Here is a 27,781-nt window from a genome sequence, read left to right as displayed (position 1 = left end):
GAAAGACTACTTTTATTTCCTTAACTGTACCAGGAATGGTTCATCATTTCAGAAATAAGAGCCCCAAAGGAAAAACAATATTTGAGCTGCCAAAACCATACACTTGCATCAGTCTGTATTTGTGCCTGTTGCATCCACAGGCGAGAGATAGTATAGAGACAAATACATTTGTATCCCTGTTTGAAAGTGTCCAGTAGCATGAAAAACTCAACAGTTGTTAGATGAATACTTCAAATTTTGTTTTATAGTACTGCCCATAAATCAAATTTATGGCTCTTCTGTCAAGATTTTTATTCTCCTAATGAAGTAAAAACAAAACAAAACAAAAAATACCAAAATTAAATGGCAAATTTACAATGAAATTTGAGAAGATTATATCATACTTCCTCATTTTCTCCTATTCAGTTTGTAGTTTATCTTGCTATGGTTATCCTTTATTCTATTTAAGATTATTTCTCATCTTTCTATTTTCTAATATATCTTAATTCTAATATCTTGCCTGTGAACATTTATCCTAACACTTATTTTTGTATTAGTGTCTTTGATTTTCCTATAGTTCATGTATGGAATGGTTTTTGATCTTTATTTCTCTAAAATCAAATCTTTATTGATTGTAAATAGGTGAAAGAGTCTGACTACTTCATTAAGCCATCTATTGTGGCTGAGCCTAAACATTCACATATTAAAATATGCATAATCACATTTCTTTCTTTTTCTTTGTGTTTTAACAGAATAAAGTTATATTGAATTTTTTTAGGTGCATAAGCATGTTGCTTTTTCTGTGAATTTCAATGTTGGGACAGTAACGAGGTCATTATATAACACTTGTGAAATAGGGCATTGGATTTGAAAGGACCAAGATCCACCAATTCAGGGTTTTAATGAAAGTTAAGTGTGATGGTATGTGTAAATTGTCCAACAAAATAATTGATATGCACTATGTCCTCAATAAATATAAAATCTCATAAGATGAGGAGAGATGATCGCTTCTGACTGTGGCAGGAAAGATCTCAAAAACCACAGTAATGAAAATGCATTTCAAACAGAATGTGAAAAAAAAAGAAAAAAACAAAAAACAAATAGAATGTGAATCATGGTTCATTTGGACAGAAATAGAGACAGAAATCTTACTTAATGGGGAAATGTTTGAGCAAAGGTGTAAAGATACAAAACGACAAGTTATAGCATGTTCAATAAAGGCTGGAGTGATCTAGCACATAAAGTTTTAGCCAATGAGCATCTATATGTGAAAAACCACAAAAAGTTATACCAACTATCTCAAGGAAATATCAAGATAAGAGAACAGAGAGGAGGATCTGAGTGTCAAAAAAATCGATGAAAATAAGGAAAAGCTGTAAAGAGGAAAATTTAAAGTGTAGATGGGGGAAAATATCACAGAAGTTTCTTCCTTGAAAGAGGGTAGAACTAGGTAAGCTTTATCCACAAAGAGTTGGTTACTTAGCCATGGGCAGAATGGATAAGAGAAAGACATGAATAGTTTAAAAGATAATGAGTGTCATGGGAGTAAAAAGAAAAATCATGCTGTAAAGACCTCAAGAGCTGTTGCTTCGAATATAGACTACTGATTCTAAGCAGTGTACAAGGGTATTTGGATATAGTATAATGATATTCTCAATAGGGTAAAATCTTGAATTCCCCAGTCTCCTTTGCCAATCTTTGAAGTGCCAGGTGAAAAAAGAAAGCAAAAATAGTGAGTTCAGTGGCTGGACCAACAGGTTTTAGAGAGAATGAATTTGGAGGAGGTTTGTCCAAGTTTTCCATGTCAGTTCACAGGTGAATTGTAGGCCAAAAGAAGCAAGAAACACTAGTGGAGCCTTCTCCAACACCATCTTCTTCAAGAAAGATATGGATCAAGAGTTTTTCAAAAAGGGAAGGAGGAAAGCATGTTTTCTTGCCATTTCCAAGAGTACACCTGACCAGTACTGTCATTTCGTTAGAGGAACGATAAAGATGAACATCATCATGGCATCAGCTCCAAGGATTATGTCGTGAGAATTAATTCCAGAGCCTAAAATGTGCTTTGACCTCCTTAGAGATGTTATACATATATATAGAATGTGTGTATGCAAATACGTGTGTAGATACATGATTGATAGCAAAGTTTGCATTAATTGTATGGCATCTATATGTGATTTGCCAGTTAATTGTATCTAGAGAAAAAGCGTGTATTGCCATGACTAAATCTCTAAAAACAACTGTAGACAATTTTACAGGATCTTCCCATTTCACACTTCTATAATACCAGTAATATCTTCAGGTAACTTCTTTTCTTAATATAATTAATTAAATAATTAATTAATTAATTTAAAAATTGAACAATAGTTGATTCCAGGTAACTTCTTAGCCTGAACTACTCCTCAGAGATAAGAAAGCACAAAGCCCTCACTAACATCACAGAAGTGGAGAGGTGAAAAATCCTGAGGGCAAAATGTAAATAGCAATTTATTTTAATTCTTCAACTGTAATAGAAACAAAATAGCAACTAATATCACAATAAATTATCCTGACATAAGCTGTTTTACAAAGGTTAACTCATCTGATTTACGTACCAATCCAGTTTTACAAAGAGAAAAACTTGGCCTCAGATTGATTACAGTGTAATAATATAACTTAGAGAACTGAGCAAGATGAGGTCAGAACCTGGGTGTATCTGCCTGTAAAGGCCAAGTTCTCTTCACAAGACTAGTTTGGAGGGAGACAAGAAGGTTTATTTGGGGGAAGATACTGTTATCACGAATTGGAGAACCAGTTTGGGGTGGGGAGATGCAGTAAAGGGCAATGGCAAAAATCATATCACATAACTGGTAGCTTTGCTAACTAGCAAGATTCATTAAGTGGAGAGATACCGAAATATTAGAAGGGGTTCAGATGCAGGTTTGCCAAAATGAAAGACAAGTGGCCTCTATATTGGATAAAATACAGCTTAGATACTGGTACCTTAATAAAAACAGGAGTTTCACTTGGTGAAAGGTTTGAAAAGGAAATGGATTGATTCCATTCACAGTGGTAGCTAACAGAGTGGCTTTGGGGGAAATCATTCCTAAGTGCATTGGGCTGCTTCTTGCTTGCAGAACAGAAATTACTGACTATTGGTTAAAATGCCATGTGAATTAATTTTCAGCCTCATTTATCCTCTGGCTGAGCATAAAGGCAATTTCAAAGGGAAAAAAATGGCCCCAATATGTGTTGCCACAAATCTTTTGAGAGATGAGAAACATTAGCAACTAGCATAATTTAATTCCAGATTCAAACAACTATCACTATTGTAGTTAACAGTTCTGGGTGTGTACATTTTCAGATTCATAAAAAGACTATTGTTTAATCTTAGATTTGAATTATTTCTTTTGGTATCTAATTTGCTTACAATTTCTCTGGAACAACACAGTATATTTAAGCATTGAATCTACCCTCTGTAAACCTTCTTACCAGGGCCTTAGCTGGATGATTTCATTAATTCTCTTTTCTAATTAATGCATCTCCCCTCCACTGTAGGAACAGTTGTCTACTGTTGGTTATTGTTTGTTGTTTTCTATGACCCCCATGGATTAAGTGACAGTTTCTCTACTTAAAATAATTTCACCCTATAAGGTGATTCTTATGAAGATTAAACAGTGTCTAAAATTTTTGATGAAGCAGATATACTTATTTCAGGTACTAAAAATGGATGAAAAAGTGACATGGCAGTGACAACCTTTGAATATTTTATGTATGCCTCTAATAGTGAAGTAAATTAGGATACATTCATTTCTGGGTGATTTCATGGCAGTAAGTTAAAGATAAAAAGAATCTAAAATAAAGGTGATATTTACCTTTTGGAGTCACAGAAGAATCCCCTGGGATAGGCTAATACTGTTCAATTTTTGATATCATTTAAGTTAGACTAAGATGACTAATTCTTTTAATCTCAACTTAACCTCAAAGAACAAACGCCCACCTTTTGCTGGGCTGGTAGAACACTTTACATGAACTTTTGTTCTTCACAACCTGCTTTGCACTGCAGTGATGGAAAAACTTGAAAAACTTTTAACTGTGAAGTTAGGATGAAAGAAAAAAAAGGAAATAAGTTTCTTTTAAGTTGTTTGTACCTGTACCTCTAAGTTTGTTTCTGTACTGCTCTTTTTTTCTTTTAATGAGGACTACAAATTTTTTTCACACTTTTTATTATTAGAGTCCTTGGACAATCTGAGAGGTGATTGTAGTATTCCCCTAAATTGATAGGGAATCAATTTTGAGAAAGTAACTTAACCATTCTAATTATTGGGCATAATAAAGGAGATTCTGGTGTGTACTGATTGAGGTGTGAGTGATCACAGCACAACATTCCTTTTGGACAAGTTTTCTGATTTATTTTCTGAAGGCACACATTGCACAGCACACCCTGGGTCTCTGTGTTCAGAAGCCCTGGTTAAATAATATTCCAAAATGATAAGTAAAATATAAACCACTGAAGTCCTCTTGTGTATGTTAGTGATAGACCAAAGGGAAATGCTGGATTCACAAAATGCAAATGGAGAGGTGGCTACTGCCTCAAAGACCAGGCATAACTCTGTCTACTCATACTACCTCACAACAGACTGAGTTGGTCCATAGAAAAATGCTTCAGGTAACTGAAACATACACTCTCAGGATGAAAAGTAAAATAAAATAAGCCTTTATTTAGTCACTGTGACTTATAAAAATCTTTAAACACAGATTATATTATCTCACATCCACAATTTTATAAACAGAGGTTAATGGTTATAAATGAAACTTTTCTTGATATCTCAAATTATTATTATTGTTATTATTATTATTATTACTGCGTCCAACATAGATTTAGTCACTCAGTAAGGTGTCAAAATTCAGTTTTTCTATCTTCTTTGCTACAAAACTGTGAATTGTTCATCCTCACACATTCATTCTCTTTCTTCAGCAAGATTCCCTCTAACTTTTAAAAAATGATTTGGACAGAAAAATTTTTTAAATAAAAAGATTTTAAAATAATAAAAATAAATTATTATGAGTCAAGAAATAAGGACATGATGGTTTCTCTCAGTCGTGCTCTACAGTTCTAAATTGATTCTCTGGAAATATTTCTCTAACAAAGATGAATTGATTCTTCTGTCTTTAACAATAAAAAAAACTGGACAATATTTATGAAATAATATTGTTTGGGACACTGGACATTAGGCAATAAAAGTGAATTCTCCCTCAGACACAAGAAACAAATTTCTTTTTTAAAACATTTTTATTGGAGTATAGTTGATTTACGCTGTTGTGTTAGTTTCAGGTGTACAGCAAAGTGAATCAGTTATACATATACATAGATCCACTCTTTTTTAGATTCTTTTCCCATATAGGCCATTACAGAGTATTGAGTAGAGTTCCCTGTGCTATGTAGTAGGCCCTTACTAGTTACCTACTTTATATGTAGCAGTATGTATATGTCAATCCCAATCTCCCAATTTATCTGCCCGCTTAACCCCTGGTAACCATAAGTTTGTTTTCTACATCTGTAACTCTATTTCTGTTTTGTAGATAGGTTCATTTGTACCCCCTTTTTTCTTTTTTTAGATTCCACATATAAGCGATATCATATGATATCATTTAATTTCTATTACTTTTTCATGCTCTTTCTTGGGTTTGGCGTTTGAGGAATACTTTTGGTTATATCTTCAAGTCTTGAATGGAACTGAAATAATGAACACTACTCAATACATTCAAGAGAACTCTATTGCCACTGGTACATTTGTAATAAAAGCCCTTGAAATCCTCCCATAATATTTAAATTTGCATCCGCCAATAATTATTCTGACATATGATGTGTGCTAAATAGGTACCTATATAAGTCTCCAGTGGGTAATAACTTTGGAGGAACCTAATAAAATACACTTAATATTGAATAATGTACCATGATTACTAACCTGGTATGAGTAAAAGCAGAGCAGGACTTCCTTCTACAGGTCTAGCTGACCTGATGCTTTTAATAGATAATAGTCTAATCAATGACAATGTTTGGACTTTATATAGTAAGATTCGATGATGCTAAGAGATGTCTTCCCAGGGAAAGTTATTAAGGTTATCAGGTAACAATGCAGAGAAAGATACAGTAGCTGACAGAAATTCTAATATTCACAGTTTTGGCAGCAATGCTTTTTTACCACTAATGACCTTTGGCTCATAGATCCTATTCTTTGAGCAAAAGAGCCAGGAAATTCTGCTTTCTTCTAGTGTCTTTATTCAACATGCCTCTATTCATTTCCTTATTCATTTTACAAATATTAATTGAGGATCCTCTGTATGCCTGGTACTGTGCTGGATAAGAGGGATAAAATGATGAACAAAAAGAGACCTAGATTCTGAAAACGAAAATTAACCTTCTTTACCTTAAAATGTCCTATCTGTAAAATTAAATAGGTGAGTGATTAGTGATGATTTCAGACTGTTCACAGCTTCAAATACTACATGTCTCTGCCTAGGGAGAGCAGAAGTGAGTAGAGAAAGAAATGCCCAGCTGTGAGGTGCTTAAGAGAGAAAGCTAATCCAAGATATTTCTCCTAGTGGTTTCCTGAGGGTGTGGGATAAAGGAATGACCCACTCTCCTTATTTTACTCAGCCTAATGCTAAAATATAAATAAAATATATTTTAAAGAAATCAGTATTTTGTCATTGAGCCTAACAAAATGAAAAGATGCTTTTCATTATGCTAATTGACTATATTTGTTACAGGCAGCAAAACTTCACCAAATTTTATGGCATTGTGAGAAAAGTTAACCTAGTTGTAGTTGGCTGGTACAGTCATAATATTAGTTTTAAATATATATATTTTGAGGGCTTCCCTGGTGGCGCAGTGGTTGAGAGTCCGCCTGCCGATGCAGGGAACATGGGTTCGTGCCCCAGTCCGGGAAGATCCCACAGGCCGCGGAGCGGCTGGGCCCGTGAGCCATGGCCGCTGAGCCTGCGCGTCCGGAGCCTGTGCTCCGCAACGGGAGAGGCCACAACAGTGAGAGGCCTGCGTACCAAAAAAAAAAAATATATATATATATATATATATTTTTTTTTTTTTGGAAAATATATATATAGGCTGAAAGAGGGGAAGTAAAAATTCATAAAGTGGTACCAAATAATACTTACTCATTAAATACAACACTCATAAAAGAGTATGTTTATCTCTATGGTATTATAATGAGCTCCTTATTCTTAATAGTTTATCCAGGTTTAGGATTTGTAGAAAGCTACATAAATGCCTCTGTGGTTAGTTACATGGATAGTGGAAAGTGCTGAGAAAGAAGTATTTCTTTCCTACTTCTCCAGAGAGGAAAGAAATAGTATCACTATACCATAGTTTCTATAAAGACATGGTTTGGGGACTATATCCTAGCTTAACACTCTGGCTTTATTTATTGTCCTCTGGCTTTTTTTCTGGTAGTTGTGTGATATGAGGACCTGCTTCTTATCAGACAGACTATTGATTGAGTCATGGTGACAGAGTGATGAACAGCACACTTACAAGATGTCTCTACTCCCATGGAATTTAGAGTCTTAGAGTCTAGTGGGACAGTATCACAATTCTTCAGGTCTTAATTGATTAGAAAATACACATGAAGAGAAATGGAAAGATTTATGGTCATCATATTTTTGTTTGTGGTTCTCAACTCTATCCTAATAGAGAATAACCTGGTCTCTGATATGGAGAACAAATAGATTATGATTATCTTTGTTAGATTTTGTTCGCACCAGTGAATCATGATCACAAAAATAAAACCTTTCAATAAAGATGCCTAATTGAATGACATGTAGCCATCTTGACTGCAGGGTCTCATTAGAATGCACAATTGTACTGAAAGAAACTGCTAAGTATCTTGGAGCACATGATCTCTGTCACAATGAAATGTGGCTCTGGTGATGTGGAACAGTGTTTGAATCATGGTCTATAATGTGAAAATATCACCCAGATTTACTTAAGACCCTTTATGTGATCAACATCATTAGCTTAATGAAACTTGACCCATCAGAGTCACTGTCTGCATGCACTGGAGAGAACTTGTTTAACTCTCTGGCAGTTCCACTGGGTTTTGCATTAATTAGTCAATATCCATATAATTACATATTTCATAATTGATTCTGACAAAACATTCACACAGGTGCAGGCAGAACATTATCTTTGGAACTTCACAAATCATTAGACACATCCTCAAAAAACAACTTCGTGTAGTCAAATCATCTGCTTCCCTGAAAATAAAGGTTATGTCATATTGACCAACCCGGATTCCCAGAAAAACTATACTAATGGGATCAGGTTAATACAAATTTAAGTTTTAAATTGGAAATCAGCTAGAGAAAAAGATGTGGTCTTATATTTTTACATGATCTGAATATCTGTATACCAAAGACTATGTATGTAGTCTTATACATGTAATAAATAAATAGTCTGACTACCAGTCTAGACTGAAGAGTGTGTTGTTTTATTATAGATTTATTCATTTATTTTTTCTAGCTCTGAGGAGCACCTACTTTGGTGGTGGAGAGTGAGGCTTCTGCTTTGTGCATATGTGCACAGGGCAGGCTTGAGCAGAGTGAAAATTATATAACAATATTTGACAAAGCAAAGTGAGACTCTATGCAGTAGACTCACTGGTTGTCCCATAAAGAAAAGCACGAAAGAATAATAAAGAGCTTGAATGCATGTCAAAGGGAGAATTACAGGAGAAGTTATGTCATTACAAACTAGGTATTTAAACAAGTCACTTTGTTACTCAGTTCTCTGTTATTACATATGTAAATTTAAAGGACTGGATTAGATGTTTTCTGTGGTTTGCAAAAAGCTACACGAATTTATCATTCTGTGAATAAATAGTAGCAAACATAAATCTGGAGCTTTTATCTATTATGATAACACAAGAAAAAGAAATGAGAAGTATGAATGTCAGACAGGAAAAAAAATCAAAATATTGTCAGACAGTATGTTTGCATAAATAGAAAATCAAGAAAAAAGATAGATAAAATGTATAAATAATAGGTCCATAAAGGTAATAAACAAATCAGAGCTTTCCATACATTAGCAATAACAAATTTATAAGATAATAAAATAATCTCCTTTTTCATAGCAGAATATATAAAATAAAAGTAAGTTTAACAAGAACTATGCAAATGTATATGATAAAAGCTATAAACCATTGCAGAAGGGTATAAAGACCAAAATAAATGTGATGTCATATATTATTTCTGAGTGGGAAAACCTAAGATCACAAATATATTAATTCTCCTCAAAATAAACTGTGAACTTAGTGTAATCTACTGTAAATCTAACAAAAATCCAAGCAGATTTTGAAAAGAATAATAAGGTGAGATATGCCATGTTAGGTATCAAAATGTATTCTAGAGCTACAATAGTTAAGTGGTAAGCTACCAGCTCAGGATGGATAGAAAGTTCAAGGAAATGGAATAGAATCCAAAAATAAGCTTTGAATTAATATCCAGAATTTTGAAAAAGTTGATTCTAACAAGTTTTGTCAGTTTCATCATTACTTTTATGAAAGAAACAATTTTCAGAGTTTCTTACTCTACCATTTTCACAGACATAACTCCTTCAATGCAATTTAAAATCAGATTTATCAGTGGAGGTGGTATCTAAGGAAATCAATAGAGTGGTGATTTAAAAGTTCTAAATGGCATATATACTCTAAAGAGTACTCATGCATTTAGTTAAAACTTAGGTATCTTTTTACCTATAAATATTTTCTGAATTTCTTGCAGTTTTCTGTATTTCAACTTTAACTTCTCTTGCTCAGTGTCCTCATAAAATATTCACAAAAAACTTTTATTCTACCTTAAATTGCTTCTTTGATGGCTTAATATAACTGGATAGGAAACTCATTGGAAAATGTACATGTACTATAAAATTGATGTTATTAACAGACCTCAGAGTATTTTCTACTGGACATAAGTATTAAATATCAAATAACACTTTTCTGAAGAGGAGAACCATGATGCCCAACTCTCAAGCAAAAAAAGTGTCCAGCTGTATTTTGATGGTAGCAGTTCAGAGTGTGAGATGGTTTGGATACATTTATCATAAAACTAATGTCTGTGAAAGACTGTTTTAGCAACTGAAAAAAGAAATGGAAAATACAAGAGGAAAGAGGATCTATGATATCTTCTCAAATCTTTGTAATCATTCTGATACTTATTATTTAATAGCATAAAAGAGAATTACATGAAAGATTTCAGTATCTTTCAAATTCTCTTTTACAGGAGAGCGAGGTTGAGGGAAAAAGAGAAACACATTTTTGGAAAATATGTAAATATATTTTGGGGGATCGAATATTGTATAATATCATGACTTAATTAGTCACTTTTATTTTGCAAAGTTTAAACATTACTTTATTTTAAAAAACTCCTAGAATTTTTTACAGTTTTTTTCTGTAATAAAAATTATCTAAGAAATTGTGAAACAGCGACCCTGAAATTAGTCACCAAGATAGTTCTACAGACATCATTAGAAGCTATTGGGTAATTTTTAGTTTGTAATTATCCATCCATATACTATGTTCATATGCAGTGACATAAAGACTAACATTATATCTGTAAAATAAAGGTAAGCCAAATACAACTAATCTGTTGATTTTGGCCACCTTAATAATCAGTGTGAATTGCTAAACATGACAGAAATTTGATTAAAAATCTGGAAAGAAAGGAATTGAGCATATATGCATGACTAATGTCTATTAATTTTAATTAAAAAAATTGATGATTTTAATTTTCTTCTTAGTTAAATTACATGTACTATTTTCCTTGATGTGCCTTATAATCATCTAGGAATATTATATGCCATACCAAAAGTAAGTAAGGTAAAGTTTCTGAATAGGTAATGGTATCCTAGAGGTGACGAAAACAGGCTCAAAATCCAATAATGAATTGAGACAAAAGGTAAATTAGAGAACTTTAGTTTATAGAGCACTCACTCAAATAAACAGAACATTAGAATTTTATTTTAATATTTAAAAGAGGGAGTGAAGACTAGTGCAGGCAACCTAGGCTGGAAGTCCATAGATCTGCATTCTAGCCCTAACCTTTAATAATGATTTTGTGAGTTGGGGAAAATCATTTACCACCTCTGTAAAATTGTTGAACTCAACAGTATGTCATGATGGTGAAGATTTAAACAAAATAGTTGTATAACTATAACGGTTGTAGAGTTTTTGAAGTTTTATTCAGCATTGCCTCATCCTCTAAAGCCTCTTCCTAAGGTCTCTGACATAAAGCTTCAAACATGACAACTATAATTAAGGTATTTAATGTGAAACATTTAAAGGAATTGTGAAGGAAAAAAAAGAAATAACTTTTTTTAGAATGTGTCTTCTTGTATGGCAGCAGATCTTTTCCTCAGTCGTACAAAACATAACTTCCCTTTTAACTATACGTTCTTTCTATAGAACCACAAGGAGAATTTAAAAAGATGACCAAGTAAACAGATCTCATGAACTGAATTAACTACAACTTCTGGTTCTATTACTTATTAGAAGGTGAATTTCCTTTGATTTGCAGTGATGTGGATTTCTAATAAGACTTCTATAGTAGGAGACTCAGTTGGCTTCACAGGGTTAGGTAATAGGAACATATAAGGGGCTTCCATGCTTCTTTCTCCTCAAGGGTCAAAACCCATGGTATTCTGGGGCTAACTTATACTGGCAGAGGAGAGTTGAGTGTGTCAACTTGGAAACTTGGAAAGAGGAGAGTCTCTTTCCAACTCTGGGTTCAGTAGCATCAAGCATTGTAGCTTGAAATCAGCCATAGTGGGAAGGTTTACACCATGAAAACACTACTAATTAGGGCTTTTGGGTGTGGAGAGAGGGATGTGCTAGGGCAGTGGTTCCCAACCTTTTTGGCACCATGGACCGGTTTTGTGGAAGACAGTTTTTCCACGGATGGGAGAGGGGGGAGGACGGGGATGGTTTCGGGATGATTCCAGCACATTACATTTATTGTGCACTTTATTTCTATTATTATCACATTGTAATAAATAATGAAATAATTATACAACTCACCATAATGCTGACAGGAGAAGGAGCTCAGGTGGTAATGCGAGCGATGGGGAGCAGCTGTAAATACAAATGAAGCTTTGTTCCCTCACCCGCTGCTCACCTCCTGCTGTGTGGTCCGGTTCCTAACAGGCCTGGTCTGTGGCCCAGGGGTTGGGGACCCCTGTGCTAGGGGAAGCCCAGTTGCTACAAATTTACCAGCCTACCATTAGCCAAATGCTGGTCACAAGGAAAACTGGTCCAAGGAAAAATGACCCAATGTTAAGCATGTTGAGGAAGAAAGAGACACAGCTTTTCCTGCCTTTGAAACTAACATCTCCTACCCAAGAGCCTCAACACAAGTCGACTCTCTAGTAACTGCTAAGTTCTCAAAAGGAAGCATTTCTTACTTTACCTCTAAAACTAAGTGACAGAGGAGCAACTCTTAATAGACTGAATTCTGAGAAAGCAGCAGACAGACATTAAACACTGAGGTCCATTAAATGTTCTTGCCCTTGAGGAATCCTAATCAGTGAGGGGCTGTGAGGAGAGTAGGGAAAGTTGGCAGTTTCCTCCTTTCTCTCCCTTGCCTTCCCCCAGGTAAACACAGGGTAACTCAGCAGTTTTCCTACCTCTTTGGCTTGTCCCAAGGATTTTAATTGGCACCATATGGGGATTTAGGGTAAGGTGAGGAAAGAATAGAAGAGACAGCAATTAATTGACTTTAGTTCATTTTTAATTGATTATTAAGTCCATAACTTAATAATTAAATTATTTTTGAAGGACTTTTAAACTTGCCATAGGGCTTATCATTTCAGTAACAACAATTCTAGTATTCTTTATTTTGTAAATACTGTATTAGGTTTGCTAGAATAGTCCCCAACCTCCATATATGAAGAACTTTAAAAAAAAAATGAAAAGGGGGCTGAAGGAACATCTTGTGTCAGTGATGCTGATGTGTGGCAGAAGGATTCAAAATCACAAAAAGACCAGATAATATCTATTTTTATTTTAAATTTTCATTTTTCCCCACAATCTGCCTCATGGTAACAGTATTAAAATTAAAATAACTCAGAAAAAATCATAGTTTTAATTAAAGCAGCATAAAATAGGTTTTTAAAATTTGTTCTCTTTCAGTTGTTTCCTGTACCTGGTCACCAAATGAAAGGTATTGTCATTGCATGTACCCTTAAGAAAGATGGGCAAAATGGGACCTCACAATGTCACTGCAGGTAAGAAATTTCAGAGCTAAAGACCCTTCACTGAAAATAACCTACATCCAGTTCTCTGATGCTTACATCTGAGGGATATAAGATGGATGTGAAATGGAATTGGGTAAAAAAATAGCAAACTAAAAGAATAGAAGAGGAGGAAGGAATGAGTCAATTAATAATCTTGCTCATTAATAATCTTATGTTAATAATATTCATTGATTCAAAAGGGAAGAATGTTAAAATGTTGTCATACAAGATCTCACTGTAGTGAGCAAAAGAAGTGCATTGAACACCTGCATCCTGGTAAACATTACCCTTGAAAGTGTCATTATTCTGAATGTCTGATACAGAATTCAAATTTGATGGGTCTTGAATAAAGTAGAATTATTTTTTTAATTCTCTACTGTTAAAGCTTTTAGAGATGTTAATTTACTAAATTTCTTACAGCCATCTGACTCTAAGCATAATTCTAAAAGGGATTTATTTCACAGTTAGATCTCTTTGCTTGCAGCAACTCCTAGATTCTCCCTGGAATCTTGGTGATTGATTCTTATAGGTTTTATTATAGTTATACTTAATGGACATTAGAGGTCTGAGTTCTGAAACTATTTGGTACTTTTAGAAGAATTGACTAAAGAGAAAGACTATGTGTATGCAGATAACACTCAAGGGAGGTGAGCGGGAGATATGGTGTTCCCAAAAGGTACAGCAGCCAGTCCTGAGAACTCTGAGAAGTGCAGAGATGCTGTGGAGTGACAGTTCAGGTGGCTTTGAGAATACAATTTTATCTTGAAACCGAGAGGAACTTAAGGAGAAACAGAGAGGACAATGCTCTGTTTCCTTAGACAGTAACTGAATCCAAAGAAACAGCAACAGTTCTGGAGGAAGAGTATAACTGTGACCTAACTGAAAAGGACACAGGACAGAAACTTGGGTTTTTAGGAAGAGCTGGGGAAATGGCCATGGGCTGGGAATGCCTGATTGAACCTGAGTAATGCTTTAGCTCCAGTCAAGCTGACCTGAGAAACTTTACATCCTCATATTTCGCTCGTTATAACTGAGTTTGTAACCCAGGATTCTGTTGTTCCTCAGTAGTTTGCTCAATCTGTCGGTTGACTGTGTGTGAAGTGCAGCAGTAAGTACCATAGGGTAGAGGGACAATGAAGTAACGAAAGCCTAAGAAAGTTATGAATCCAGGGGGTGGAAGCAGTTTTACCTTGAAGCTACAGAAGCTTCAGATTCGGAACCCTCACTTGCACCAGCCCCAGTGTGTGCTGCCTCTGAGTGACTGCAGGCATTATGGAGATGCAGTTAAGATCTATTTAATTTGGGTTTAGTAAGATGTATATATCTTTGGTTTGCAATCATTTCCATTTATTGTTAAGTAATTGCTCATCCCAGTGTCAGAATGGCTTCCAGAATATTCCTACTACCACTGTGCCAATTCCTTTGTGTCCTGAAATAAAAGTGCAGAGCCCAACTTAGAACACATAACCTTCACTACAAGTGATATATGAATACTAATTGATGAATAAGCATCATCATTACAAACCACATTTAATCACTGTGCAAGATACCTTGAGATACCTAAAATTTTAGAGTTCATATACGAAAGGAACTTGATAGAGATTTGTCCAAATTTTAAAAGTTTTCTAAATTAAAATATATACTCATATGTATATATGTAGTGAAACTGTATGTCAACAGCCCTTCTAAAGGTAAAACCAAATTATCCTTCTCCTGTCCCTAAGGAAAATAATATTATAAATTGTTGGCAAATAGATGTTCAAAATGTGTGCAACCAAAAAATTAAAGGAAAACATTGTATTATAAATGTTGTCAATTAATAGAAAGTCTGTTAGCTCCCCCTCTGAATTTTGTGTTGTTTTGGGCTGTAATGTACATGGAGGTACAATTCCCAGATCCCTCTTTCAGAAGAGATGCCCTCATTTTTCCAGCTGCTGGGAGTAGTGGTTGCTGTTGGCTCATAGCTGCAGCACCTTCTAGGAATTGCTCTGCCTGAAGCAGGCTACTCTACCAAGATTATGCCCACTTCTGAGGGCAGCCCACATCCCAGATCAGGTGATTAGTACAGTACCTGTCTCCCTTGCCCCTTGCCTGACATGGGGCCAATTCTAGTTCCAGAGCTCTAGGTCTACTCTGCTGTGTTCTCTGTTGTGAATGCACCACACTTCAGACTTTCTCTTACTAATCTTGCTGTACCCACCCCCCTACACTTACAGATGCTGTTCCTTAGTATACTCCCCTCAAATTTTCCTACTCCATCATTTCAAGGTAATTTCATTTAAGACAATGATTAATTTCATTTGTTTTAGTTTGTAAGTTTAAAAATTTTGTTTCTCATTCTAAGTAAATGTTACATGTTTTACCGAAGAAGTCTGTGGCCATAATGTGTTTGACCACCAACTCCTATGATTGTATTTTTTCTGACTGCATTGCAGCTGGGTCTTTTTTCATGTTACCTGATCTCACACACCATAAGTTTAACATTGTTCAAGAATATTTTCTAATTTCCATACTCAAGTGTATCCAATTATCCCCCAGATAACTTTATAGTTTTTTTAACTTTTCATTCAAGTAAACAACATCATGCATTTTACCTGATTGTCAAGTTTCTTTAGTCCTCTTCTTTTTTTCCTTTACATCGTTATTGGAGTATAATTGCTTTACAATGGTGTGTTAGTTTCTGCTTTATAACGAAGTGAATCAGCTATGTATATACATATATCCCCATATCTCCTCCCTCCCTCCCACCCTCCCTATCCCACCCCTCTAGGTGGTCACAAAGCACCGAGCTGATCTCCCTGTGCTATGCGGCTGCTTCCCACTAGCTATCTTTTTTACATTTGGCAGTGTATATATGTCCATGCCACTCTCTCACTTCGTCCCAGCTTACCCTTCCCCCTCCCCATGTCCTCAAGTCCATTCTCTATATTTACGGCTTTATTCCTGTCCTGCCACTAGGTTCTTCAGAGCCAGATTTTTATTTTATTTTTTAAGATTCAATATATATTTGTTAGCATACGGTATTTGTTTTTCTCTTTCTGACTTACTTCACTCGGTATGACAGACTCTACGAACATCCACCTCACTACAAATAACTCAATTTCGTTTCTTTTCATGGCTGAGTAACATTCCATTGTATATATGTGCCACATCTTCTTTATCCATTCATCTGTTGATGGACACTTAGGTTGTTTCCATGTCCTGGCTATTGTAAATAGAGCTGCAATGAACATTGTGGTACATGACACTTTTTGAATTATGGTTTTCTCAGGGTATATGCCCAGTAGTGGGATTTCTGGGTGGTATGGTAGTTCTATTTTTAGTTTATTAATGAACCTCCATACTGTTCTCCATAGTGGCTGTATCAATTTACATTCCTACCAACAGTGCAAGAGGGTTTCCTTTTCTACATACCCTCTCCAGCATTTCTGGCTTGTTGACTTTTTGATGATGGCCATTCTGAATGGTGTGAGGTTATACCTCACTGTAGTTTTGATTTGTATTTCTCTAATGATTAGTGATGTTGAGCATCCTTTCATGTGTTTGTTGGCAATCTGTATATCTTCTTTGGAGAAATGTCTATTTAGCTCTTCTGCCCATTTTTGGACTGGGTTGTTTGTTTTTTTGATATTGAGCTGCATGAGCTGCTTGTAAATTAGGGAGATTAATCCTTTGTCAGTTGCTTCATTTGCAAATATATTCTCCCATTCTGAAGGTTGTCTTTTCATCTTGTATATAGTTTCCTTTGCTGTGCAAAAGCTTTTAAGTTTCATTAGGTCCCATTTGTTTATTTTTGTTTTTATTTCCATAGCTCTGAGAGGTGGGTCAAAAAGGATCTTGCTGTGATTTATGTCATACAGTATTCTGCCTATGTTTTCCTCTAAGAGTTTGACAGTGTCTGGCCTTACATTTAGGTCTAATCCACTTTGAGTTTCTTTTTGTGTATGGTGTTAGGCAGTGTTAGAATTCCATTCTTTTACATGTAGCTGTCCAGTTATCCCAGCACCAGTTATTGAAGAGGCTGTCTTTTCTCCATTGTATATTCTTGCCTCCTTTATCAAAAATAAGATGAACATATGTGTGTGGGTTTATCTCTGGGATTTCTATCCTGTTCCATTGATCTATATTTCTGTTTTTGTGCCAGTACCATACTGTCTTGATTACTGTAGCTTTGTAGTATAGTCCAAAGTCCAGGAGCCTGATTCTTCCAGCTCCGTTTTTCTTTCTCAAGATTGCTTTGGCTATTAAGGGTCTTCTGTGTTTCCATACAAATTGTGAAATTCTTTGTTATAGTTCTGTGAATAATGCCATTGGTAGTTTGATAGGGATTGCATTGAATCTGTAGATTGCTTTTGGTAGTATAGTCATTTTCACAATGTTGATTCTTCGAATCCAAGAACATGGTATATCTCTCCATCTGTTGCTATCATCTTTAATTTCCTTCATCAGTGTCTTATAGTTTTCTGCATACAGGTCTTTTGTCTCCTTAGGTAGGTTTATTGCTAGGTATTTTATTCCTTTTGTTTCAGTGGTAAATGGGAGTGTTTCCTTAATTTCTCTTCCACATTTTTCGTCATTAGTGTATAAGAATGCAAGAGATTTCTGTGCATTAATTTTGTATCCTGCTACTTTACCAAATTCATTGATTAGCTCTATCTAGTAGTTTTCTGGTAGCATCTTTAGGATTCTCTATGTATAGTATCATGTCATCTGCAAACAATGACAGTTTCACTTCTTCTTTTCCAATTTGGATTCCTTTTATTTCTTTTTCTTCTCCGATTGCTGTGGCTAAAACATCCAAAACAATGTTGAATAATAGTAGTGAGAGTGGGCAACAATGTCTTGTTCCTGATCTTAGTGGAAAAGGTTTCAGCTTTTCACTGTTGAGAACGATGTTGGCTGTGGTTTTGTCATATATGGCCTTTATTATGTTGATGTAAGTTCCCACTACGCCTGCTTTCTGGAGGATTTTATCATAAATGGGTGTTGAATTTTGTCAAAAGCTTTTTCTGCTTCTATTGAGATGATCATGTGGTTTTTATCATTCAATTTGTTAATGTGGTTTATTACATTGATTGATTTGCATATATTGAAGAATCCTTGCATTCCTCGGATAAACCCCACTTGATCATGGTGTATGATCCTTTTAGTGTGTTTTTGGATTCTGTTTGCTAGTACTTTGTTGAGGATTTTTGCATCTATGTTCATCAGTGATACTGGCCTATCGTTTTCTTTCTTTGTGACATCTTTGTCTGGTTTTGGTATCAGGGTGATGGTGGCCTCATAGAATGAGTTTGGGAGTGTTCCTCCCTCTGCTATATTTTGGAAGAATCTGAGAAGGATAGATGTTAGCTCTTCTCTAAATGTTTGATAGAGGTTGCCTGTGAAGCCATCTGGTCCTGGGCTTTTGTTTGTTGGGAGACTTTTAATCACAGTCTCAATTTCATTGCTTGTGATTGGTCTGTTTATATTTTCTATTTCTTCCTGGTTCAGTCTCAGAAGGTTCTGCTTTTCTAGGAATTTGTCCATTTCTTCCAGGTTGTCCATTTTATTGGCATATAATTACTTGTTGTAATCTCTCATGATCCTTTGTATTTGCAGTGTCAGTTGTTACTTCCCCTTTTTCATTTCTAATTCTATTGATTTGAGTCTTCTCCCTGTTTTATCTTGATGAGTCTGGCTAATAGTTTATCAATTTTGTTTATCTTCTCAAAGAACCAGCTTTTACTTTTATTGACCTTTGCTATTGTTTCCTTCATTTCTTTTTCATTTATTTCTGATCTGATCTTTATGATGTCTTTCCTTCTGCTAACTTTGGGGGTTTTTTGTTCTTCTTTCTCTAATTGCTTTAGGTGTAAAGTTAGGTTTTTTATTTGAGATATTTCTTGTTTTTGAGGTAGGATTGTACTGCTATAAAATTCCCTCTTAGAACTGCTTTTGCTGCATTCCATAGGTTTTGGGTCATCGTGTTTTCATTGTCATTTATTTCTAGGTATTTTTAAATTTCCTCTTGGATTTCTTCAGTAATCTGTTGTTATTAAGTAATGTATTGTTTAGCCTCCATGTGTTTGTATTTTTTACAGATATTTTCCTGTAATTGATATCTAATCTCATAGCGTTGTGCTCAGAATAGATACTTGATATGATTTCAATTTTCTTAAATTTACCAAGGTTTGAGTTGTGACCCAAGATGTGATGTACCCTGGAGAATCTTCCATGAGCACTTGATAAGAAAGTATATTCTGTTGTTTTTGGTTGGATTGTCCTTTAATTATCAATTAAGTCCATCTTGTTTAATGTATTATTTAAAGTTTGTGTTTCCGTATTTATTTTCATTTTGGATGATCTGTCCATTGGTGAAAGTGGGGTATTAAAGTCCCCTACTATGATTGTGTTGCTGTCGATTCCCTCTTTTATGGCTGTTAGCATTTGCCTGAGGTACTGAGGTGCTCCTCTTTTGGGTGCATAAATATGTACAGTTGTTGTATCTTACTCTTGGATTGATCCCTTGATCATTATGTAGTGTCCTTCTTTGTTTCTTGTAATAGTCTTTATTTTGAAGTCTATTTTGTCTGATATGAGAATTGCTACTCCAACTTTCTTTTGATTTCTATTTGCGTGGAATATCTTTTTCCATTCTGTTGCTTTCAGTCTGTATCTTTCCCTGGGTCTGAAGTGGGTCTCTTGTAGACAGCATATAAAAGGGTTTTGTTTTTGTATCCATTCAGCCAGTCTATGTCTTTGGTTGGAGCATTTAATCCATTTACATTTAAGGTAATTATCGATATGTATATTCCTATTCCCATTTTCTTAATTGTTTTGGGTTTGTACTTGTAGGTCTTTTCCTTCTCTTGTGTTTCTTGCCTAGAGAAGTTCCTTTAGCATTTGTTGTAAAGCTGGTTTGGTGTTGCTGAATTCTCTTAGCTTTTGCTTGTCTGTAAAGTTTTTAATTCGCCGGTGAATCTGAATGAGAACTTTGCTGGGTAGAGTAATCTTGGTTGTAAGTTTTTCCCTTTCATCACTTTAAATATGTCCTGCCACTCCCTCTGGCTTGCAGAGTTTCTGCTGAAAGATCAGCTGTTAACCTTATAGGGATTCCCTTGTATGTTATTTGTTGTTTTTCCCTTGCTGCTTTTAATATTTTTTCTTTGTATTTAAGTTTTTATAGTTTGATTAATATGTGTCTTGGCATGTTTCTCCTTGGATTTATCCTGTATGGGGACTCTCTGTGCTTCCTGGACTTGACTATTTTCTTTCCCATATTAGGGAAGTTTTCAACTATAGTCTCTTCACATATTTTCTCAGTCCCTGTCTTTATCTCTTCTTCTTCTGGAACCCCTATAATTCGAACGTTGGTACATTTAATGTTGTCCCAGAGGTGTCTGAGACTGTCCTAAGTTCTTTTCATTCTTTATTCTTCTCTGCAGTCGTTATTTCTTCTATTTTATCTTCCTGGTCACTAATCTGTTCTTATGCCTCAGTTATTCTGCTATTGATTCCTACTAGAGAATTTTTATTTTCATTTATTGTGTTGCTCATCATTGTTTGTTTGCTGTTTAGTTCTTCTAGGTCCTTGTTAAACATTTATTTTATTTTCTCCATTCTATTTCCAAGATTTTGGATCATCATTACTATCATTACTCTGAATTCTTTTTCGGGTAGATTGCGTATTTACTCTTCATTTGTTTGGTCTGGTGGGTTTTTAACCTTGCTTCTTCATCTGCTGCATATTTCTCTGTCTTCTCATTTTTCTTAACTTACTGTGTTTGGGGTCTTCTTTTTGCAGGCTGCAAGTTTGTAGTTCCTGTTGTTTTTGGTGTCTGCCCCCAGTGTCAGTGGGTTTTGTAGGCTTCCTGGTGGAGGGGACTGGTGCCTGTGTTCTGGTGGATGATGCTGGATCTTGTCTTTCTGGTGGGCAGGACTGCATCCAGTGTTGTGTTTTGAGTTGTCTTTGACCTTATTATGATTTTAGGCAGCCTCTGTGCTAATGGGTGGGGTTGTGTTCCTGTCTTGCTAGTTGTTTGGCATAGGGTGTCCAGCACTGTAGCTTGCTGGTCGTTGAGTGGAGCTGGGTCTTAGCATTGAGATGGAGATCTCTGGGAGAACTTTCACTGTTTGATATTACATGGAGATGGGAGGTCTCTGATCTTGGCTATCCCACCTCAGAGGCACAGGCCTGACACCCGGCTGGAGCACCATGATCCTCTTTGGAGCAGTCTCTCGGAGTTATATGAGATGCTGTGTCCCAGGCTTAAGTCCTCAGTTTTGTTTTAGGGCAGAAGTTCTATGCCTGAGAGGGACAGCAGGAAGGAAACGGCATCCTCTGCTGCTGCAGCAAGGTCCAATCCCTCTTTATTCTTCTTTGATCTACAGGAGTTCTCCCACTTTTATTTCCTTCATGACATTGATAATTTTAAAAAAGTTAGGCCAATTGCATTGTAGGCTGTCCCACATTCTAGATTTGTCTGATTGTTTAGGACAATTGCAGGATATTTAACTATCTGTATTTGATTGTTTCTCATATTTAAATTCTATTTTAAACCTTTTGAGGAGAATACTAAATAGATGATGATAGGAATTTTCTGTAGCACCACATCACTGTAAACAAAGTCAGTTTATCTATTTGTGTCATTATTTGTGAGACAATGCAAAATTGGATCACTGCTATCCACTGAGTGTTATCGGAGTTTTCCCCTTTGTGATTGATAATTGATCTGTGTGGTAATCCTTTGAAATCCTGTGAATATCCTTGCACTGATTTTTGTGCTCACAAGTTCTTGGCAAATGCTTAACTACTTATCAAGTAAGCTAGATAAGAAAGAATATGATTCTAACAAATACAAATTACAAAGTGGGACCATATGTGGTGTCCTGTAATAAAATGGACAGAGCTCAGGTAGCTCCTGTCTCAGCAGTACTGGGATTCGCTGACTGAGTAAACAGGTCCCTGTGCCAGGGTCTGCCATGGCCGAGGAGCTGCACCATGTGATCCAACTAACACTGGCCATTACATCCTATGTTTTAACCTAAAAAGAGCATTAGTTCCAGGTTTGTGCATTGCTCTTGGGCTGAATCTGCTCCTTTCCACTTAACTGTGTGCATCCACATTTTCCAGGAAATACTTCTTCGCTTATACTGAATTCCTGGTGACAGTGTAACAGCATGTTTCCAGAGTGTACCAGCTGCCCAAGGGCTGTCATGACAGCTGGGGTCACGTTTTCCTGAATGATGCATCACATCCCACTTGCCTGGCTTGACAGTCCCCCTAGTGAACAAAAGATTGATTGATGATTGATTGATTGATATTAATTAGAAGAAGTATGACTGTCTTGAACATGGATTCTCAGGGAACAGTTTTACCATTCTCTACCAGGCGGCAGCAGCTATCTTAGATGTTGCTGCTTCACAACAGGGGAACAACAATTTGTGCTGGGGACCTATCCTTTTCACTAGACTTTCTCGTTCTGCTGCCTGTGTGGCTGCTGCTATAGCTGTTCTTAGTTCTTGATGCATAATGGTTCTGAAATTATAATAGATATCCATCTCTTTACTTTTTTGTTTTCCAAGGGTTGATTCTTATCTCTGTCTATCAGTGGTTCAGGATCCCTTTCCAAAAGATAAGTATTCCAAGCTAATTATTTCTGGAGTGTATTTTAAGCCAAGAGCTTATTTCCTACTGTTCTGTGACAGTGTTGTGCCGGCAAAACATTACAGATATTCAGCATTTCACTCTTGACATGAAACATACAGCCTCTAGTTGGTCTGATTTGCTGATTAGTCTGTACTCTAGAGCCACCCATTTAACATAAGAAAACATGGTTTGTTCCTCTTCAGAAATTTTAGGGGTTTCATTGATAGAAATTTTGAACAACTTAGCTATCCATTAGTAGGGAATTAGTATATAACACAGTATTTCCTTTCACCCTGTAGCCCTATCAGCATTCTGCCTAGGAGCAATGGAGAATAGTGATGTTATTTCTTATTCAACAATTGAAAATGTACTCAATAATTTTTTGTAGCAGATGTAGCAAAATGTCTCTTTTTTTCCCAACTAATCCTTCCTCATCCCTTAATCTTTTTACCTTGAGTTACTCATACCTTTCAGAAAAAGGCAGAGAGCAGTTAATATATTTGGAATACTTTTCAGGATTTCTAAAGTGAAGTGATAAACATATTTCCACTCATATCCTCTGACTCACTTTCATTCACATGTACAGTTGTGTTTCCCAGTAAGGCCACTTAACATACTTTAAAGACAAGCTGAATAGTCATGCCAAATTGGCCATCCGGCCTGGAGGCTCACAATGAGGGATAATGGTATGATCAATCTGTATTGTCCTTTTGTCATGATACAATAGCTAAGCTGAAAATTGACCACACAATGGCTCAACACTGCCTGTGTGAGAGACTAATTTACTGTCTTTCTTAGATATTATTTCCTGAGTTATGAAGAAATAAGGCAAGCCCAAAAGTTTCTCATAAGGAATCAGGTCACCTGTACCAACTCTTTGTTCTTTTTGTGCTTAATATCAATGTGTAAACCCTAGAGGAGTTTTAAAAATATATGAATGTCTTCTTTTTTCTGGTGTATATTATCCTCAACCATTATATTTGTCAAAATTCTCCAGAGAAACAGAACCAATAAGAGAGATAGATAGATAGATAGATAGCCTATATATATATACAAATACACATACAATCACATATATAATATGCATAATATATTCTAAAATATGGAATATATTAGAATATATAGAAATAGATTTATTATAAGGATTTGCCTCACATGATTATGGAGACTGTCAAGTCCCAGCATCTGCAGGGTGAGTCAGCAAGGTGCAGAGTCAGTAGAGCCAGTGATGTAGTTCCAGTCTTGAATCCAAAGGCCTGAGACCCAGGAGAGCAGATGACGTAGTTCCAGACTGAAGAGCAGGCTCAAGATCTTGAAAGAGACAATGTTTCAGACTGAGTCTGAAAGCAGGAAAAGGCTGGTGTCCCAGTTTGAAGGCAGTCAGAAAGGAAGAATTCTCTTTTATTCAGGGAAGGATCAAACGTTTTGTTCTATTCAAGCAATAGATTGGATGTGGTCCACCCACACTGGGGAGGGCGATTTACTTAACTCAGTCTACCTTTAGATGTGGTTGATGCTAACCTCATCCAAAAACACCCTCACAGGAGCACGAGAATAATGTCTGTTCAAATATCTGGGTACTCTGTGGCTCAGTCAAGTTGACGCTTAAAACCATCTGTCCGCCTTGAGGGTAGTTTGTCATTCGAATGTTTATTTTCAAAGCACTTCCTTTATTTTCACGTGGCACACTACATTTCCCTCTCACCACTGAACTTTATATGGCAGGTGACTGACTCCTTTGGGTGGTGGCAACTCAATTCAACCATCTCATGTAAAAATAGTACTGATGGCAGGAGCTATGATTCATACCTTTATGTCAGATGCATCTTATTTATTTTTCCAGATAGGATTCTGTAGTTTAGAGATATGGAAAATCATAACTCCAGTCATTTAACCCATACCATCCATTTATATTCCTGAGCAATATATTCCCATATATATCCCCATATGTCCATTTATATCCCTGAGCAGGGATCTGTCACAATTTAAGTGTTTGACCCTAGAGGCAAAATTTATTTCTGAGAAAGGCTTTGGAGATAGCCAAGCCCTTCATTTATGTTATAGACAAAGAGTTTGAAGTATGAAGAAATGAAATGTCTTGCTCATGGGTGTGGTAGTGGAGGACTGGAAGTCAAAATTGTCTCTTGATGCTCAGGTCTATGGCACCTTTAAGTCTGTTATGCTTTCTCCTATTGCTGTAGCACATAAGGAAATGTCAGACAGAAATGCAATAAAATTTCACACTCCTCTGGGTAATCCCAAACCTTACCTTTCCTTCCATATTCAATGCTTCCCATTATTCTTATCCAAATTGTTAAGGGAAAATATCAGCAAACTAAGCCAACCTTCCAGTAAACAGTTGCTGAGTGAATGTAACCACAGTTATAAATAGAGTGACCAGTGCAGGCAGAATTCTTCCTCTCACCATGTATAATAAATAGGAGCTTCTAGTAAAGAATATTTCAAAGTCATATGGCTATTATCTCCAGGAAAGAAATGCAAAATAACCCATAAAAGGGATATATTATAACCCCAAATAATAACAATGCCTGCTTGAGCAGTATGTTCTTCCCTGCAGGCATAGTTACACAGGAGCCATCCCTAATGGAGAAGAAAATATAATAATAATAAAAAGTCCAAACTTCAGAGTGTTGTCAGAGGTCCACTTTATTTCACAGTAAATTTGTTTTAAATTTGATAGACAAGGAAAAAGAAAACAGAGACTACAATGAGGAAAAATATTTTCACCTTTGGGATCTAATTCACCCTATTTTTCTTACACCTATTTATTTGAAAAAAGCAACAGCTGTGAAGATGAGAAGGATAAACAGACATCTAAGTTAGGAGCAAAGTGCAAGAAGGATTTCCGCCCACTTGAATTCTCCTTGCTCTCCCCTAAAGACCCAAAGTGCACTCAGTGTAATTCGTAGCTTTTCTGCCTGTCATATCTGAGGAGAGAGTCATTTTTTTGTGGCTGGTGAATGCTGGCTGCAGGGCAGTTGGAAGCTCAAGTGTCAGAGGAGGGAAGGGGCTGACGGCTAAAGTGTGGGGACAATGGCTTACAGTGTTTGGGTAAGCAGCTGACCTCTCGAGAGGATCAGCGTCAAGCAGCCAAGTGCAGAGAATATCCAGACTAGGAAAGAGGAGGGAAAAAAAGGGAAATGCTTAAAACTCCATCAGGGTAAATTTGAAATAGCCTTTCTGTTATTGTGCCATTTTCTTAGATTGTTTGCACATACTTCATTCTGTAAAAACTTCAGTTTCTTGTACAAAGACAAGTGGTGAGAGCAGTATGACCATGAAACTGGAAAACTACCTTTTAAAATTTCTTTTAACTCCCTATCAGTGTTTAAAAAATATGGCCTGTAAAATCATGCTGAGAGTAATGGTACCCACTCTGATGTTTCAAGAATGACCTTGTTCTAGCTCACCTTTGTTTGAGAAATAAGCCCCAGTTCAATTCCATTTTAGAATGGCTTGGAAGTGACCCAATAGTTTTATTCTTCATAGAGTGGTCTTGAGGAGAGGTTAAGAAAGGTTATGTTTAAAAATATGACCCAAGGGACTATTCCCATTCCTAAGGTGGTGCATCTTGTCTTCCCTGAATCTACAGAATTAAAAATAACATAGCAAAAAGTATTCTAAGAGTCTATAGAACCATTCCATACCTCAGTATACTGGGTTCTCAAATCTGTATAATGGAATCAAAAGGAAACTAATATTTCAAAGTAAAATCCACCAACATGTGAAGAAAAACATTTAATTTAGTATTATCTATATTTCATTAAGTGTGAGGGCTTAAAATATAAAAATGGCTCTTTTTAAGGAGTCAGGAAGTAAAACAAAGGTACATTCATTAACCCAGTGAGAGAGGTTGCAAATAGTTGAATCAGAGACCAATAGGAAAACATATAATGACTTCTCCTTAAAAAAGTACATTCGGCGTCCTACTCGGAGCCGTGGTTGGAGCACAGCGTCTGGAGTTGCACTGCTTTCTGCTGCTTAAAGGAGCTCCAGAGACGGGCGTGAGCCGCGGCTAACAGCGCGGACCCCAGAGACGGGCATGAGACGCTAAGGCTGCCGCTGCCGCCACCAAGAAGCCTGTGTGCAAGCACAAGTCACTCTCCACACCTCCCTTCCGGGGAGCCTGTGCAGCCCGCCACGGCCAGGGTCCCGGGATACAGGGACAACTTCCCTGGGAGAATGCAGCATGGCACGCCTCAGGCTGGTTCAATGTCCCGCCGGTCTCTGCAGCCGCAGGCTCACCCTGCATCCGTGCCCCTCCCTCCCCGTGGCCTGAGTGAGCCAGAGCCCCTGAATCAGCTGCTCCTTTAACCCCGTCCTGTCTGAGCGAAGAACAGACGCCCTCCGGCGACCTACACACAGAGGCGGGGCCAAATCCAAAGCTGAGCCCTGGGAGCTGTGCCAACAAAGAAGAGAAAGGGAAGTCTCTCCCAGCAGCCTCAGAAGCAGCAGATTAAAACTCCACAATCAACCTGATGTACCCTGCATCTGTGGAATACATGAATAGACAACGAATCATCCCAAATTGAGGAGGTGGACTTTGAGAGCTAGATATACTATTTTTTCCCCTTTTCCTCTTTTTGTGAGTGTATGTGTATGCTTCTCTGTGAAGCATAGCTTTGCTGTCACCATTTGTCGTAGGGTTCTATCCGTCGTTTTTTTTTTTCTTTTTAAAAAATCATTTTCTGAATAATTATTTTTTATTTTAATAACTTTATTTTATTTTATCTTACCTTATTTTATTTTATCCTCTTTCCTCTTTCTTTCTTTACTTTCTTTCCTCCTTCCTTCCTTCCTTCTTTTCTTTCTTTCTCTCTCTCTTTCTTTCTTTCTTTCTTTCTTTCTTTCTTTCTTTCTTTCTTTCT

Source organism: Monodon monoceros, unplaced genomic scaffold, assembly GCF_005190385.1.
Source record: "Monodon monoceros isolate NGI ecotype Baffin Bay Population unplaced genomic scaffold, NGI_Narwhal_1 Super_Scaffold_12, whole genome shotgun sequence".
Taxonomy (NCBI): domain Eukaryota; kingdom Metazoa; phylum Chordata; class Mammalia; order Artiodactyla; family Monodontidae; genus Monodon; species Monodon monoceros.
This window is presented reverse-complemented; position numbering follows the sequence as displayed.